We start from the raw sequence: 18,335 nt of genomic DNA on the forward strand, positions 1-18,335 counted from the left end.
GAGGTCCTGTGTCTCTGTGGGTTTTCTCCAGGTGCTCCAGTTTCCTGTCACAGTCCAGGGATGTGCAGGGTAGGTGGTTTAGCCATGGGAAATGTAGGGTTACAGGGATAGGATGGGGAGGGGCAGGGGGATGGGTGGAATGCTATTTAGAGGGTCAGGGTGGGCTTGATGGGCCAAATGGCCTCTTCCCCAATGTAGGGATTCTATGCTTGTGTCTTCTCATTTGTTCAGGGGAAGGTTACTGTGAGTGAAACAGGTTGGGGGAGGGGGTACACAGAGGCAGGAGACCAGGATCTCCAGCCCCTGCAGTTGTCCAGGCTTGAGGTTCTCTCAGCTTGTCTGAGTGAGAGTGTAGGGTGTGGGGGTGATGCAGAGGGTGGAGCTAATTGACCTCAACAGCATCGTGCAGGAAGCCCTCAAGAACCTTGGACCAGGTGACTTAATCAAGACATATAAGATAATCAGAAGGTTAGATAGGGTGAACAGATAGGGTGGGCCTTTTTCCTCAGATGGTGAAGGCTAACATATGGGGACATAGCTTTAAATTGAAGGGTGATAGATTTAGGACAGATATCAGGGATAGTTTCTTTACCCAGGAGTAGTAGGGCATGAATCAGCCTGCCCGCAACAGTAGTAGACTCGCCAATGTTAAGGACATTTAAATGGACATTGGATATACATATGGATAATAATGGAATGGTGTAGGTTAGATTAGATTAGATTGCTTACAGATTAGATTACTTACAGTGTGGAAACAGGCCCTTCGGCACAAAAAGTCCACACTGACCCTTGAAGAGCAACCCACCCAGACCCATGTGTGTGGGTCTGGGTTGGGAGTGTGTGTGGGTCTGGGTTGGGAATGTGTAGGGGGTGTGTGTTGGGAGTGTTGTAGGTCTGTGTTGGGAATGTGTGGGTCTGGGTTGGGTATGTGCGTGGAGGTATGGGTTGGGTATGTGTGTGGGGGTGTGGATTGGGAGTGTGTGTGGGCCTGGGTTGGGAGTGTGTGTGGGTCTGAGTTGGGAGTGTGTGTGGATCTGGGTTGGGGGGGTGTGTGGGTCTGTGTTGGGAGTCTGTTAGGGGTGGGTCTGGGTTGGGTATATGTGTGGGTGTGGGTTGGGAGTGTGTATGGGTCTGGATTGGGTGTGTGTGTAGGTCTGGGTTGGGAGTGTGTGTGGGTCTGGGTTGTGTTTGTGTGTGGGTGTGGGTTGGGAGTGTGTATGGGTCTGGGTTGGGTATGTGCGTGAGGGTGTGGTTGAGAGTGTGTGTGAGTCTGCATTGGGAATGTGTGTGGAGGTGTGGGTTGGGAGTGTGCTTGGGTCTGGGTTGGGTTTGTGTGTGGGTGTGGGTTGGGAGTGTGTGTGGGTCTGGGTTGGGTTTGTGTGTGTGTGTGGGTTGGGAGTGTGCTTGGGTCTGGGTTGGGTTTGTGTGTGGGTGTGGGTTGGGAGTGTGTGTGGGTCTGGGTTGGGTTTGTGCGTGGGTCTGGGTTGGGAATGTGTGGGTGTCTGTGTTGGGAGTGTGTTGGGGGTTGGTCTTGGTTGGGTATGTGTGGGTGTCTGGGTTGGGTATGTACGTGAAGGTGTGGGTTGGGAGTGTGTGTCGGTCTGGGTTGGGAATGTGTTGGGAGTTGGTCTGAGTTGGGAGTGTGTGTGGGTCTGGGTTGGGTATGTGTGTGCGTTGGGAGTGTGTGTGGGTCTGGGTATGGGAGTGTGTGTATGTGGGTTGGGAGTGAGTGTAGGTCTGGGTTGGGAGTCTGTTGGGTGTTGGTCTGGGTTGGGAGTGTGGGTGGGTCTGGGTTGGGAGTGTGTGTGTGGATCTGGGTTGGGCATGTGCGTGGGGGTGTGGGTTGGGAGTGTGTGGGGGTCTGGGTTGGGTACGTGCGTGGGGGTGTGGGTTGGGAGTGTGTGGGGGTCTGGGTTGGGTATGTGCGTGGGTGTGTGGGTTGGGAGTGTGGGTGGGTCTGGGTTGGGTATGTACGTGGGGGTGTGGGTTGGGAGTGTGTGTGGGTCTGGGTTGGGTATGTGCGTGGGGGTGTGGTTTGGGAGTATGTGGGGGTCTGGGTTGGGTATGTGCGTGGGTGTGTAGGTTGGGAGTGTGGGTGGGTCTGGGTTGGGTTAGTGAGCAAAATTAGGGCGCATGGTATTGGGGGCAAAGAACTAACTTGGATTGAAAGTTGGTTGGCTGATAGGAAACAAAGAGTAGTGATAAACGGCTCAATTTCGGAATAGCAGGCAGTGACCAGTGGGGTACTGCAGGGATCAGTGCTGGGACCGCAGCTTTTTAATATATGTTAATGATATAGAAGATGGTATTGGTAATAACATTAGCAAATTTGCTGATGATACTAAGCTGGGTGGCAGGGTGAAATGTGAGGAGGATGTTAGGAGATTACAGGGTGACCTGGACAGGTTAGGTGAGTGGTCAGATGCATGGCAGATGCAGTTTAATGTGGATAAATGTATGGTTATCCACTTTGGTGGCAAGAACAGGAAGGCAGATTACTACCTAAATGGAATCAATTTAGGTAAAGGAGTAGTACAAAGAGATCTGGGTGTTCTTGTACACCAGTCAATGAAGGTTAGCATGCAGGTACAGCAGGTAGTGAAGTAGGATAATAGTATGCTGGCCTTCATAACAAGAGGGATTGAGTATAGAAGCAAAGAGGTTCTTCTGCAGCTGTACAGGGCCCTGGTGCGATCATATCTGGAGTACTATGTGCAGTTCTGGTCTCCAAATTTGAGGAAAGACATTCTGGCTATTGAGAGAGTGCAGCGTAGGTTCACAAGGTCAATTCCTGGAATGGCGGGACTATCTTACGCTGAAAGACTGGAGCAACTGGGCTTGTATACCCTTGAGTTTAGAAGACTGAGAGGGGATCTGTTTGAGACATATAAGATTATTAAAGGATTGGACACTCTGGAGGCAGGAAACATGTTTCCGCTGATGGGTGAGTGCCGAACCAGAGGACACAGCTTAAAAATACAGGGTAAAGCATTTAGGACAGAGATGAGGAGAAACTTCTTCACCCAGAGAGTGGTGGCTGTGTGGAATGTTCTGTCCCAGAGGGCAGTGGAGGCCCAGTCTCTGGATTCATTTAAGAAAGAGTTGGATAGAGCTCTCAAGGATAGTGGAATCGTGGGTGTGTGGGTTGGGAGTGTGTAGGGGTCTGGGTTGGATATGTGTGTGGGGGTGTGGGTTGGGAGTGTGTGGCGGGTCTGGGTTGGGTATGTGCGTGGGGGTGTGGGTTGGAAGTGTGTGGGGGCCTGGGAATGGGAGTGTGTCTGTGTGGGTGTGGGTTGGGAGTGTCCGTGGATCTGGGTATGGTTGGGACCTGGGTGACCCGAGAAACAGAGCAACAGTAGGACTGCCCATACCTTCACCCACAGGCGCCAATATAGGGCACAGCCTTGAATCTCCATCGCTTGCTGAAGTCTTCAAAGGGCTTTTATAGATGAATGTCCGCCAGTGAAGGATTAGTATCCCTAAGCCTCCACTCCCCTTGCCCGGGTCCACTCTGCTGTGGGTGGGCACAGGTTGACAGATACATTTACACAGCCCATGTACCAGGCTGTGCATTAGAACACATTGCAACGTCGTGTCTCAGTAACAAACAAATCTTTCTCAATTGCCTTCTGTCTTGTTTCTGCCTTATCGTTAAATGACAATCAAAAGCAAATAAACAAACGGCACCGTCAATTGCTTGTCCATATTGCGGTTAGTTATATCTGCTCTAGCTCCTCTTTCCTTTACTATTTCAGGGAGATCACATATTGCCCAAACCGAATTGGCCCTGAGCTGAGGGACTTTCTCAGCCATTTCAGAGGGCAGAGAGGAAAACACACACAGAGCAAGCCAGATAAGGAAGGCAGATTTCCTACTGTAAAGGTTACCAATAAGTCTTTATAACAATTTTCGTTGGTTTCCCAGTCACGGTTACTGAGACTAGTTTCATATTCCAGGTTTATTAATTTAATTCAAATTCCACCAGCCACTGGTGAGATTTGAAGCTAGGCTCGAGAGATCTAGCTCAGTGTACCAGCAACTGGCCCATTGACAGTACAAATCTCCATCTCAATGGGTGCAAGATATGTTAAGGTCTGATAGAAGCCGACGAATTTCTCCTCTCTCCCTCACTTCTGCCCGTGGATACAGAGCTGATTAACCTCTGCACAATCTACTCACCCAACATTATCGAATCGGCTGCCTCACTAACAACCTTGATCTCCTGGTCTGTCCTGCAGCAAGTTGGTGAGGAGACCTTTAAACACAATTGTCAGATCGGAAACAGGATTTGTTTGGCTTGCTTTAGTGGGAGGGGTGTTTATTTAATCATTTATAAGTTCCCAGTGGCTGAGACAGTCTCAAACTGCCGTATGACTAGGCTCAGCGCTTTTAAATCCTATTGCCTACACTAACACTGGGTACCAGAGCCCACTCCAATATAATACACATCATCTGACCACAAAGGATTGCCAAAGTTAGCAGCAAGCACAAATAATTCAAACGTACAATTAGAATGTCGTCCTAACAGTGAACAAATGTAAAATCTTTCTTGTTCACAAAGAGTTCCAAAGATCAGAATGAACTGCTCTTTCCTGCCCTCAACTTTGATCCTGAATGTAGCAATAAAGTGTAGCAGAGAGAAACTGCCTCCTAGCAACTATTATCAGGGTTACGTGCAGACATACCGTTCGGAACCGAAGCAGCTCACCGGCCCCTCAGACCGGCTCTGCTACTCAGTGAAATCATGGCGATCTGAATATTCCAGGCTCCACCTTTCACTCTCCCTTTGCATACTCTCCCCCTCTGCCTTTCAAGACTGAGACACATAACCCACTGTGAGAAAAGATTTCACCCTTTCTCTCCCAAATGGGCGAACCTCAGTTTTGAAAGAGTAACACCCGCCCACTCCAGTTGCAGACTCTCCCACAAGAGGAAACTTCATGTCCACATCCACCAGTTTCGATCCCTCGAGACCAGTCAACATATGCGACGTGTTCAGAGTAGCTCAGTGTTTTCTCAAAGGTGAAGACTTTAGCTGCTACATTTAGTCAGGTCTCTTATTTTTTAAAAAAAGTGTCTTCTCCCATTCTTTCCGCTTCTCCTGCCACTATCTCACCACCTCCCTCCCCCCCCCCCCCCACACACATGCACACACAGACAGCCAGACACACAGATGCACACATATATACACAGGCTGAGAGACACAAATACACATGCATACAATTACACAGACCCACATGCACACAGATATACATACATGCATACACACACAAATATACAGACATGTACACACAGACACACAAATAACACAGACTCACAGATACGCACATACTCACACACACAAATACACAGACACAGACCCACATGCACACAGACCCACATGCACACAGACATACACACAGCCGCACACACACACATACAAATATACAGACACAGACCCACCCACACACAGCCATACAGACACACGCACCGACATACACACACATACAAACACATTCACTCAGCCACAGACATACTCACACTGACACACTCACTCATAGACACACACACACATAGACACGCACACACACAGACACACATACACCCACACATGCCTATACACACTCACTCATAGACATAGTTAAAAATCACACAACACCAGGTTATAGTCCAACAGGTTTAATTGGAAGCACACTAGCTTTCAGAGCGACGCTAGTTTCACTTCTTTCACTGTATTCTAACAGATGAAAGGCTTAACAGACAATCAATTTTTCAATGTATAATTTCAGTTACATCACACTCCAAATTTTTGCTATAAATTCTGTGTTACGATTGAGCCCTCCACAATCACCTGATGAAGGAGCGTCGCTCCGAAAGCTAGTGTGCTTCCAATTAAACCTGTTGGACTATAACCTGGTGTTGTGTGATTTTTAACTTTGTACACCCCAGTCCAACACCGACATCTCCAAATCATGACTCATAGACATAGACACACGCATACGCACACACTCTCAGACGCAAATACACACAAATAGACACACCGAAAGACACACATAAGAATACATGGGGATGTGGGGATAGACTGGAGAGTGGAGTAGAGAGCACAATCAATCAGATCAGCCATTATCTTATTGAATGTAATAAAAGAGTCCATGGCCGTAATAGCTTACTCCCGCTTTTATTTCTTTTATTTCATTTTGGAATCCGCAGCTAAATGTGGCGATGGTGAGGGAGGGGACTAAACAGGGCAGCTTGAGCAGTTGCACTAGGACGTCCAGCAGAAGGCAGTGATGTGATGGAGGGGACCAAGCAAAGTAACTGGAACAGGTGGATAGACACTCTGTGGAGGAAAGGTTCTCTTTGGGGGGAAGGAAGTTTTTTGGGGAGAAGGATCAGACAGACAAAGGAATTCCTCAAGCAAATGTTAGCCACAAGCATGATTCCATGTAATTACTGTGTCCTCCTTGTTTAACCTCAATTTCCCTTCATGTTTGTAATATCCCTACTATCAGTGGAATAAAGAATCCCTGCTTTAGGCCAACTATGTTTTTAGACTCCATGTTTTATTTCAATCTTGCATTCCAATGAGACACAAGCAGCACCCATAAAGATGATGGTCTATTATGATAGAACGATGATGCTAGTGTCACATGACTATATCAAGTGATCTGGAATAAGACTGAAATTCTCCAAAGTCTAAGAAAATGTGGTGATTCTACGTTGCTGTCAACAGAGAGAGAGCTTATAGGAAGCACCAGGCATCATCCAGAGGCTCACAGAGGCGCAACCTCGTGCTCCCACGAGGAGGTTGAACAGTTCGGCGCCGCCTCGTGCTCCCACGAGGAGGTTGAACAGTTCATCCACTTCACCAACACCTTCCACCCCGACCTCAAATTCACCTGGACAGTCTCAGATCGGCGCCGCCTCGTGCTCCCACGAGGAGGTTGAACAGTTCATCCACTTCACCAACACCTTCCACCCCGACCTCAAATTCACCTGGACAGTCTCAGACCGCAACTACACTGGCCCCACCCCCCACCTTTTCCTCCGCTACATCGATGACTGTATCGGCGCCGCCTCGTGCTCCCACGAGGAGGTTGAACAGTTCATCCACTTCACCAACACCTTCCACCCCGACCTCAAATTCACCTGGACAGTCTCAGATTCCTCCCTCCCCTTCCTCGACCTTTCTATTTCTATCTCAGGCGACCGAATCAACACGGACATCTACTACAAACCAACCGACTCCCACAGCTACCTGGACTACACCTCCTCCCACCCTGCCCCCTGTAAAAACGCCATCCCATTCTCCCAATTCCTTCGACTCCGCCGCATCTGCTCCCAGGAGGACCAGTTCCAAAAACGCACATCCCAGATGGCCTCCTTCTTCAAGGACCGCAATTTCCCCCCCGACGTGGTCGACGATGCCCTCCACCGCATCTCTTCCACTTCCCGATCCTCCGCCCTTGAACCCCGCCCCTCCAACCGCCACCAGGACAGAACCCCACTGGTCCTCACCTACCACCCCACTAACCTCCATGTACAGCGCATCATCTGCCGCCATTTCTGCCACCTCCAAACGGACCCCACCACCAAGGATATATTTCCCTCTCCTCCCCTATCAGCATTCCGTAAAGACCACTCCCTCCGTGACTCCCTCGTCAGATCCACACCCCCCACCAACCCAACCTCCACTCCCGGCACCTTCCCCTGCAACCGCAGGAGGTGCAAGACTTGCGCCCACACCTCCCCCCTCACCTCCCTCCAAGGCCCCAAAGGAAACTTCCATATCCGCCACAGATTCACCTGTACCTCCACACATATCATCTATTGCATCCTTTGCACCCGATGTGGCCTCGTCTATATTGGGGAGACGGGCCACCTACTTGCGGAGCATTTCAGGGAACACCTCTGGGACACCCGGACCAACCAACCCAACCACCCTGTAGCTCAACATTTCAATTCCCCCTCCCACTCCACCAAGGATATGCAGGTCTTTGGACTCCTCCATCGTCAGACCTCAGCAACAGTGAAGAAACGGCAATATACTTCTAAGTCAAGATGGTGAATTTCTTGGAGGGGAACTTGAAGGTGATGGTGTTCTCATGTATCTATTTCCCTCATCCTTCCACATTGAAGTGGAACTACCTAAGGAACTCCTGCAGACACGTTCTGGAGCTGAGATGATTGACCTGCAAGACCACCACCATCTTCCTATGTGCCAGGCATGATTCCAACCAGCGGAGAGGTTGCCCCCCTCCACCCATTGACTACAGTTTTGCTAGGACTCCTTGATGCTACAATCAGACAAACACAGCCTTGATGTCAAGAGCTGTCACTCTCACCTCCCTTCTGGAATTCAGCTCTTTTTGTATATGCTTGAACCAAGGTTGTACTGAGGTCAGGAGCTGAATGGCCCTGGCAGAATCCAAACATCGGCGTCACTGAGCAGGTTATTGCTGAGTGGGAGCTGCTTGTTGGAAATGTTGATGACACCTTCCATCACTTTACTGATGATTGAGAGGAGAAGAAGGGGTTGTAATTGGCCGGGTTGGATTTATCCTGCATTTTATGTATAGGACATATTTGGGCAATTTTCCACAATATCGGATAGATGCCAATGTTGTAACTGCACTGGAATGTCTTGGTTAGGGGAGTGGCAAGTTCTGGAACACAAGTCTTCACAACTATTGCCAGAATGTTCACAGGGCGCTTAGCCTTTGCACAACATGGCATGTTGCTACTTCAGTACTTTATTCGTCTGAGCTGTCCTTTAAGAACTGTTTCACTTGTACTGACAGTTTTCACTTATCCATGACTTCGAATTGATTGTTAATGCTATCAGCAAGGGTCCGTGGTGATACACTAGACTCAACTCTATTCCACTTTTTAAACATGTGCTCTGCTGTGCTGTATCTTTCTGAGTGCTGTGAGATGGAATTATTCTTCTCCTTGTGCTGTCCCATGGTTAATAACTCACATACTTTGCTCAATCCCAGAGCCTGAGGGAATTGTTTTAAACCCATGATGAAATTGTTGTAGCCCCAAAATAGGCAGCAGCCTGCCACAGTTAGCAGAAAGTGAGGACTGCAGATGCTGGAGATCAGAGTCGAAATCAGACTCATTGGATGCTGCCTGACCTGCTGTGCTTTTCCAGCACCACACTCTCGAGTCTGCCACAGTTACAAAGCTAGGAAATAGGAACAGGAGTAGGCCATTCAGCCCTTCCAATCTGTCCTATTCAATATGATTTTTGACTGTATTCTAATCCCTTATTCTGAGGCTGTGATCCCATATTTTAGTTTGTTTAACCAGGGGAAATATCTGCGTGGTCAAACATTTACTTTTACATGTTTAAATGAGATCATGTCTCACTCTTTGAATCTCTTGAATATATAGGTCTTGTGAAGTCAATCTAACCTCACTGGGCAATCTCCAAATTCCAGATCACTCTTAAGGAGTATATATTAGAAGTTCATGAGGAGATGGTTCAATATACAGAGGAACCTCGATTATCCGAATATCAATTATCCGAATATCAAATTATCCAAAGGAGATTGTGAAGTCCCGATAGAAACATTACATCAAACACCACCCCTTTCCCAACCCAGGTAATTCTGGTAGAGGGGAGTGCAGGTGAGGAGAGGATGGAGTGCAGGGATTGAACTCCTGCAGTATATTTGCAGGAGAGTGTGTGAATGGGTGACTGGGATAACTCAACGGGTGGGGGGGTGGAGGGGGGGGTTTCATTGCATTAATGTGGACCCTGTTGCAATATTCAACTTGCATCATTCCTCAGTATCAGTTTGAGTTTGAATGTGGAGCACAAGACTGGATTACAAATACCTACAGAGTCCCTATTTCTTAAAATGTCAGACATTACTGGAGCAATTTCTGAGCGTGAATTTTACAGGGCAGCTTGTTTCATAATGTTGAAAATTCAATAAAACCTGCAACTGCACAAACATACCTTTCTATATTATTGATTTTGAAAGCAATTGATGCTTTTGGTCAAAGAGTTTTATTTTGTTCTGTTACACGCTAATTTATAGTATGCAAACACAACATCACATTATGCAAATGTTGATCTGTTTATGCCAGTTGTTATTAAACATTCATTCAGCTTAGGCTGAGAAAATAGGAAAATTCAGTCAGCTGCTCAAACCATCTTTGTACAGGAAAAGGAAGATGCCATTCTGTCCCTCACCATTCAAGTAGATTGAGTCTAAGCTCCGCCTGGTCCAACTTACCCATAATTAATTCCATGTTTCTTAATACTCTCATTTGGCAAAACTCTTATCATCCCCTAGCCTTTAAAACCTGAGCTGGTCCCCAGCATCCATTGTTATTTGAGGGGCTAACTTCCACATCTGAACAACCCATTGTGATGATGCTACTCCTTTAACAAGATTGTGTTGTCCTTGGTTTTATTTTTCAGAGGGGTTGTAGACCCAGAGTCTCCGGGAGGTCTAGGTTTGAAGGGCTTTCAGGCCAATCTGATTAAAGCTAACAGATACTGCCTCAGGCAAAGGTTTTCAAGTCTAAAAAAAACACTTGTACAATGAAGGGGGAGTGGCCAGTTCTCCCAGCTCAGCTTTTCTCTGGTTTGGTTTGGTTTTAGCAGGTAATCAATTGTGATGCTGCTGTACCCAAAGAAGCAGGTCCATGCTGATCCTCCCTCTCTCTGACAGCTGTCCTGTAAGACCCTATATTTGATTTTACTTTTTTTGCCAAGAAGTGTTTATATGGGGATTGTTGTAAGTATTTGGAACAGCAATCATTAGTTTGGGATAATCTGTTGGGTTTTCAGATAGGTTAAGTTATTCTATATTTTGTTCTTTTATGTTTGTGTTTCATTCGGTAATCTTGCAAATACAGTCTGTTTTGTTTAAAACTAAGCGGTTGGGCCAGCTGAGTCACTCCTGGAATATCCACTTTATACCTGCTCAAAACAACCAGCAAAGTTAGGGCGCAGGCTACTTTCTTGAAATGTTTTGAGGTTGTCTGGCCTGGTCCACAACACCTTTCTGTGAATAAAATGTTTTCTTTTTTTCATTCATTCATGGAATATGGGCATCTCTGGCTGGGCCAGCATTTACAGTCCATCTCTAGTTGCGCATTGAGAAGGTGGTGGTGAGCTGCCTTCTTGAACCGCTGCAGATCACCTGCTGTAGGTAGACCCACAATGTCCTTAGGGAGGGAATTCCTGGAGTTTGACCCAGTGACAGTGGGAGATTTCTAAGTCAGGATGGAGGGGAACTTGCAGGGAGTGGTGTTCCCAGGTATCTGCCGGTCTTGTCATTCTAGGCAGAAGTGGTCATGTGTTTGGAAGATTCTCTCACTGCTGATGGTCAGGCTCTAAGTTTAAGATTTTCCCTCTTTTTCTGAATTAGAGTCATAGAGTCAAAGAGATGTACAGCACGGAAACAGACACTTCAGACCAACTCGTCCATGCTGACCAGATATCCTAACCTAATCTAGTGCCATTTGCCAACACTTGGCCCATATCCCTCTAAACCCTTCCTATTCATATACCCTAGCAGATACCTTTTAAATGCTGCAACTGTACCAGCCCCCACCACTTCCCCTGGCAGCTCATTCCATACACACCACCCTCTGCATGAAAAAGTTACCACTTAGGTTCAATTTATATCTTTGCCCTCTCACCCTAAACCTATGCCCTCTAGTTCTGGACTCCCCCACCCCAGGGAAAAGACCTTTATCTATTTATCCTATCCATGCCCCTCATAATTTTATAAACCTCTATAAGGTCACCCCTCAGCCTTCAACGCTCCAGTGAAACCAGCCACTGCTTATGCAGCCTCTCCCTCTAGCTCAAATCCTCCAACCCTGGCAACACCCTTGTAAATCTTTTCTGAATCCTTTCAAGTTTCACAACATCTTTCCGATAGGAAGGAGACCAGAATTGCACGCAATATTCCAAAACTTGCAATATCCTGTAAAGCCGCAACATAATCTCCCAACTCCTATACTCAGTGTTCTGACCAATAAACGAAAGCATACTAAACGCCTTCCTCACTATCATGTCTACCTGTGACTCCACTTTCAAGGAATTATGAATCTGCATTCCAAGGTCTCTTTGTTCAGCAACAGACCCCAGGACGTTACCATGAAGTGTATAACTCCTGCTCTGATTTGCTTTTCAAAAATGCAACACCTCACATTTATTTATATTAAACTCTATCTGCCACTCCTCAGTCCATTGGCCTATCTGATCAAGATCCCGCTGTACTCTGAGGTAACCTCCTTCACTGTCCAGTATGCCTCCAATTTTGCTGTCATCTGCAAACTTACCAGCTATACCTCCTATATTCACATCCAAATCATTTATATACATGATGAAAAGTAGAGGACCCAGCACTGATCCTTGTGGCACTCCACTGGTCACAGGCCTCCAGTCTGAAAAGCAACCCTCGACCACCCTCCTATGTCTTCTACCTTTGAGCCAGTTCTGTATCCAAATAGCTAGTTCTCTCTGTATTCCATGAGATCTAATCTTGCTAACCAGTCTCCCATGGGGAACCTTATCGAATGCCTTACTGAAGTCCATATGGATCATGTCCACCACTCTGCCTTCATCAATCCTCTTTGTTACTTCTTGAAAAAACTCAATCAAATTTGTGAGACACGATTTCCCACACACAAAGCCATGTTGACTATCCCTAATCAGTCCTTGTCTTTCCAAATACATGTAAATCCAGTCCCTCAGGATTCCCTGCAACAACTTGCCCACCACTGATGTCAGGCTCACTGGTCTATAGTTCCCTGGCTTGTCCTTACCGCCCTTCTTAAACAGTGGCACCACATTAGCCAAACTCCAGTTTTCTGGCACCTCACCTATGACAATCAATGATACAAATATCTCAGCAAGAGGCCCAGCAATCACTTCTCTAGCTTCCCACAGAGTTCTAAGGTACACCTGATCAGCTCCTAGGGATTTATCCACTTTTACGTATTTCAAGATATTCAGCACCTTTTCCTCTGTAATATGGACATTTTTCAAGCTGTCACCATCTATTTCTCCACATTCCGTATCTTCCATGTCCTTCTCCACAGTAAATACTGATGCAAAATACTCATTTAGTATCTCTCCCATCTCCTGTGGCTCTACACGTAGGCTGCCTTGCTGATCTTTGAGGGCACTATTCTCTCCCTAGTTACCCTTTTGTTCTTAATGTATTTGTAAAAACCTTTTGGATTCCCCTTAAGCCTATTTGCCAAAGTTATCTCATGTCCCCTTTTTTGCCCTCCGGATTTCCCTCTTAAGTATACTCCTACTGCCTTTATACTCTTCTAAGGATTCACTCGATCTCTCCTGTCTATACCTGAATCAAAACCCTCAATTTCTTTAGTCATCCAGCATTCCCTACACCTACCAGCCTTCCCTTTCACCCTAACAGGAATATACTTTCTCTGGACTCTCGTTATCTCATTTCTGAAGGCTTCCCATTTTCCAGCCGTCCCTTTACCTATGAACCTATGAACATCTGCCCCCAATCAGCTTTTCAAAGTTCTTGCCTGATACCATCAAAATTAGCTTTCCTCCAATTTAGAACTTCAACTTTTAGATCCGGTCTATCCTTTTCCATCACTACTTAAAAACAAATCAAATTATGGTCGCTGGCTCCAAAGTGCTCCCCCACTGACACGTCAGTCACCTGCCCTGCTTTATTTCACAGGAGTAGGTCAAGTTTTTTACTGTGTCCAGTAGGTACATCCACATACTGAATCAGAAAATTTTCTTATTCACTCTTAACGAATTCCTCTCCATCTAAACCCTTAACACTATGGCAGTCCCAGTCTATGTTTGGAAAGTTAAAATACCCTATCATAACCACCTATTATTCTTACAGATAACTGAAATCTCCTTCCAAATTTGTTTCTCAATTTCTCTCTGACTACTGAGGGTCTAAAATACAATCCCAATAAGGTGATCATCCCTTTCTTATTTCTCAATTCCACCCAAATAACTTCCCTGGATGTATTCCCAGGATATCCTCTCTCAGCACAGCTGTAATGCCATCCCTTATCAAAAACGCCACTCTCCCTCCTCTCTTGCCTCCCTTTCTGTCCTTGCCGTAGCAGTGTATCCTGGAACATTAAGCTGCCAGTCCTGCCCATCCCTGAGCCATGTTTCTGTAATTGTTATGATATCCCAGTCTCATGTTCTAAACTATGTCGAGTTCATTTATCTTCCCGGTTTGACCTCTTGCATTGAAATAAATGCAGTTTAATTTATCAGTCCTGCCTTGTTCTCTGCTTTGTCCCTACCTGCCCTGACTGTTTGACTCGCTCCTTTTTCCAACTGTACCAGTCTCAGATTGATCTCTTTCTTCACTATCTCCCTGGGTTCCACCCCCTACCTTAATAGTTTAAATCCTCCTCAGCAGCTCTAGCAAATCTCACTGCCAGTATATTAGCCCCCTTCCAATCTAGGTGCAATCCGTCCTTCTTGTACAGGTCACTTCTATCCCAGAAGAGATTCAAATGATCCAAAAATGTGAACCCTTCTCCCCTGCTCCAGCTCCTCAGCCATGCATTCATCTCCTCTATCCTCTTATTCCTACCCTCACTGACTCGTAGCACTGGGAGTAATCCAGATGTTACTACTCTAGAGGATCTCCTTTTTAAATTCCTGCCTAACTCATGACCCCACTCCCCATCACCAAACCATCATCTCCCAGACCATACAGAACCTCATCACATCAGGAGATCTCCCACCCACAGCTTCCAACCTCATAGTCCGGGAACCCTGCACTGCACGGTTCTACCTCATTCCCAAGATCCACAAGCCTGACCACCCTGGCCGACCCATTGTCTCAGCATGCTCCTGCCCCACTGAACTCATCTCTACCTACCTCGACACTGTCCTATCCCCCCTAGTCTAGGAACTCCTCACATATGTTCGAGACACCACCCATGCCCTCCACCTCCTCCAAGACTTCCGTTTCCCCGGCCCCCAACGCCTCATCTTCACCATGGATATCCAATCCCTCTACATCTCCATCTGCCATGACCAGGGCCTCCAAGCCCTCCGTTTTTTCCTCTCCCGACGTCCCCAACAGTACCCTTCCACCGACACTCTCACTCGTTTGGCCGAACTGGTCCTCACCCTGAACAATTTCTCCTTCGAATCCTCCCACTTCCTCCAGACCAAAAGGGTAGCCAGGGGCACACGTATGGGCCCAGCTATGCCTGTCTCTTTGTTGGCTACGTAGAACAGTCGATCTTCTGTAATTACACTGGCACCACTCCCCACTTCTTCCTCTGCTACATTGATGACTGCATTGGCGCCACCTCATGCTCCCACGGGGAGGCTGAGCAATTCATCAACTTCACCAACACATTCCACTCTGACCTTAAATTTACCTGGACCATCTCTGACACCTCCCTCCCCTTCCTGGACCTCTCCATCTCCATTAATGAAGACCGACTTGACACTGACATTTTTTACAAACCCACCGACTCCCACCCTACCTCTTGCAAAAATGCCATCCCGTATTTCCAATTCCTCCGCCTCCGCCGTATCTGCTCCCAGGAGGACCAGTTCCACCACAGAACACACCAGATGCCCTCCTTCTTTAGAGATCGCAATTTCCCTTCCCATGGGGTTAAAGATACCCTCCAATGCATCTCGTCCACATCCTGCACCTCCGCCCTCAGACCCCACCCCTCCAACCGTAACAAGGACAGAACGCCCTGCTGCTTACCTTCCATCCTACCAACCTTCGCATAAACCAAATCATCCGCCGATATTTCCGCCACCTCCAAAAAAACCCCACCACCAGGGATATATTTCCCTCCCCACCCCTTTCCGCCTTCCGCAAAGACCATTCCCTCCGTGACTACCTGGTCAGGTCTACGCCCCCCTACAACCCACCCTCCCATCCTGGCACCTTCCCCTGCCACCGCAGGAGCTGCAAAACCTGCGCCCACACCTCCACCCTCACCTCCATCCAAGGCCCTAAAGGAGCTTTCCAGATCCATCAAAGTTTCACCTGCACATCCACTAATATCATTTATTGTATCCGTTGCTCCCGATGCAGTCTCCTCCACATTGGGGAGACTGGACGCCTCCTATAGAGCGCTTTAGGGAACATCTCCAGGACACCTGCACCAATCAACCACACCGCCCTGTGGCCCAACATTTCAACTCCCCCTCCCACTCTGCCGAGAACATGGAGGTCCTGGGCCTCCTTCACCGCTGCTCCCTCACCACCAGACGCCTGGAGGAAGAACGCCTCATCTTCCGCCTCGGAACACTTCAACCCCAGGGCATCAATGTGGACTTCAACAGTTTCCTTATTTCCCCTTCCCCCACCTCACCCTAGTTCCAAACTTCCAGCTCAGCATTGTCCCCATGACTTGTCCTACCTGCCTATCTTCTTTTCCACCTATTCACTCCATCCTCCCCCTGCCCCTGACCTATCACCTTCATCCCCTCCCCCACTCATCTATTGTACTCTATGCTACTTTCTCCCCACCCCCACTCCACCCTCCTCTAGCTTATCTCTCCATGCTTCAGGCTCTCTGCCTTTTTTCCTGATGAAGGGCTTTTGCCCGAAACGTTGATTTTACTGCTCCTTGGATACTGCCTGAACTGCTGTGCTCTTCCAGCACCATTAATCCAGAGATCTGGTTTCCAGCATCTGCAGTCATTGTTTTTACCTCTATATTCTCCCTGCAGAATCTCATCCTTTTTCCTTCCTATGTCGTTGGTTCCAGTGTGTACAAAGACCTCCTGCTGGGCCCTCTCCACTTTGAGAACATTCTGCACCCTCTCTGAGACATCCTTGATCCTGGCACCGGGGACGCAATACACCATTCTGATTTTTCACTGCTGGCCACAGAAATACCTGCCTGTGCCATTCTCCCACGAGGGGAAATTGTATCTCTCTATTTCTCCCATTCAATTTGTTCATCATTCTGATTTGATTTCACCCTTCATTGTTTTGAATTCAAGATAATAGAGGCTAATTGTATGGCCCCCATCCTCTCGAGTTAACCATTTATCCAGCCCCCCCGCACCATTCTTGCACCCACTTGGTGTAAGGAGGTGTAATGCAAATAACTCGAGATGGAGCCTGTCCAAACCTTGAACAAGGAAAACAGAACAGCTTTGACCTGCATGCGTTCCAATCCCTTCCTGATAAAGGTCAATATTTTATTTGTCAGATTAATTACTTTTGTGTCTGTGAACAGTTTTGAATAATCTGTGTACATGGAAGCCTTTCCACCTCCACAACACAGCAAGAAAATATTCTGACTTTGTATGCTCAGATCCTGAGGATATGAACTCATATTTCCCAACATTTAGGTCCATCATGTTTTCAAAACTATCGTTGCCTGTGACTATCATTGGGAATGCTTGTGGTGAAGTGGATAGTTCTCAATGAGAAGCTTAGGGTTCAAATCCTAGTCCAGGACTGAATGGTCAAGGAAGTTGTGTTTGTAACCAGCCAAACAGAAAGTGATGAAACAGAGAGAATCGGGAATCATTAAGCATGAACCATAAAAGAGTAGTGGGCGATAGGGAAGGCAAATGGAACTTCGTCATAGAGTTATAGAACCGTTCATTCCAACTTGTCCATGCCGATCAGATATCCTAAATTAATCTCAATCCCATTTGCCAGCATTTGGCCCACATTCCTCTAAACCTTTCCTATTCATATACCCACCCAGACACCTTTTAAATATCATAATTGTACCAGCCTCCATCACTTCCTCTGGCAGCTCATTCCATACACACACCATCTTCTGCGTGAAAAAGTTGCCGCTTAGGACCCTTTTATATCTTTCCCCTCTCACCTTAAACCTATGCCCTCTAGCTTGGACTTCCCTATCCTGTAGAAAAGACCTTGGCTATTCACCTCTCCCTATAGCCTCTCCGTATACCTCAAAGTCCTTTATTTCAATAGACAATAGGTGCAGGAGTAGGCCATTCTGCCCTTCGAGCCAGCACCACCATTCATTATGATTATGGCTGATCATCCTCAATCAGTATCCTGTTCCTGCCTTATCCCCATAACCCTTGATTCCACTATCCTTGAGAGTTCTATTCAACTCTTTCTTGAAGGTATCCAGAGACTTGGCCTCCACTGCCCTCTGGGGCAGAGCATTCCACACACCCACCACTCTCTGGGTGAAGCAGTTTTTCCTCAACTCTGTTCTAAATGGCCTACCCCTTATTTGTAAACCCTCTGGTTCGGGACTCACCCATTAGCGGAAACATCCTTCCTGCCTCCAGAGTGTCCAATCCTTTAATAATCTTATACGTCTCAATCAGATCCCCTCTCAGCCTTCTAAACTCAAGGGTATACAAGCCCAGATGCTCC

At 47.2% G+C, this 18,335-nt stretch overlaps 1 protein-coding gene and 1 long non-coding RNA gene across 3 annotated transcripts in view; one reads left to right on the top strand and one right to left on the bottom strand.

The window, feature by feature from the left end:
- The window catches only part of LOC148145905 (uncharacterized), a 125,026-nt gene that overhangs the window by 55,981 nt on the left and 50,710 nt on the right, over positions 1-18,335 (top strand). The gene's annotated exons all lie outside the window — the stretch shown is intronic.
- tmcc3 (transmembrane and coiled-coil domain family 3) overlaps positions 1-18,335 on the bottom strand; it is a 112,631-nt gene that overhangs the window by 45,380 nt on the left and 48,916 nt on the right. Inside the window, exon 1 of one of the 2 annotated variants that reach the window (XM_043713329.2) lies at positions 4,180-4,315. The exons of the other annotated variant lie outside the window; for it this stretch is intronic. The gene's annotated coding sequence lies outside the window, so the exon portion shown is untranslated. Of the gene's footprint in view, positions 1-4,179; positions 4,316-18,335 lie in introns of those variants that run through there. 2 annotated transcript variants of the gene reach the window in all.

Source organism: Chiloscyllium plagiosum, unplaced genomic scaffold (assembly GCF_037043375.1).
Source record: "Chiloscyllium plagiosum isolate Xiang-an unplaced genomic scaffold, Cpla_swu_hap1 HiC_scaffold_23, whole genome shotgun sequence".
Classification (NCBI taxonomy): Eukaryota; Metazoa; Chordata; class Chondrichthyes; order Orectolobiformes; family Hemiscylliidae; genus Chiloscyllium; species Chiloscyllium plagiosum.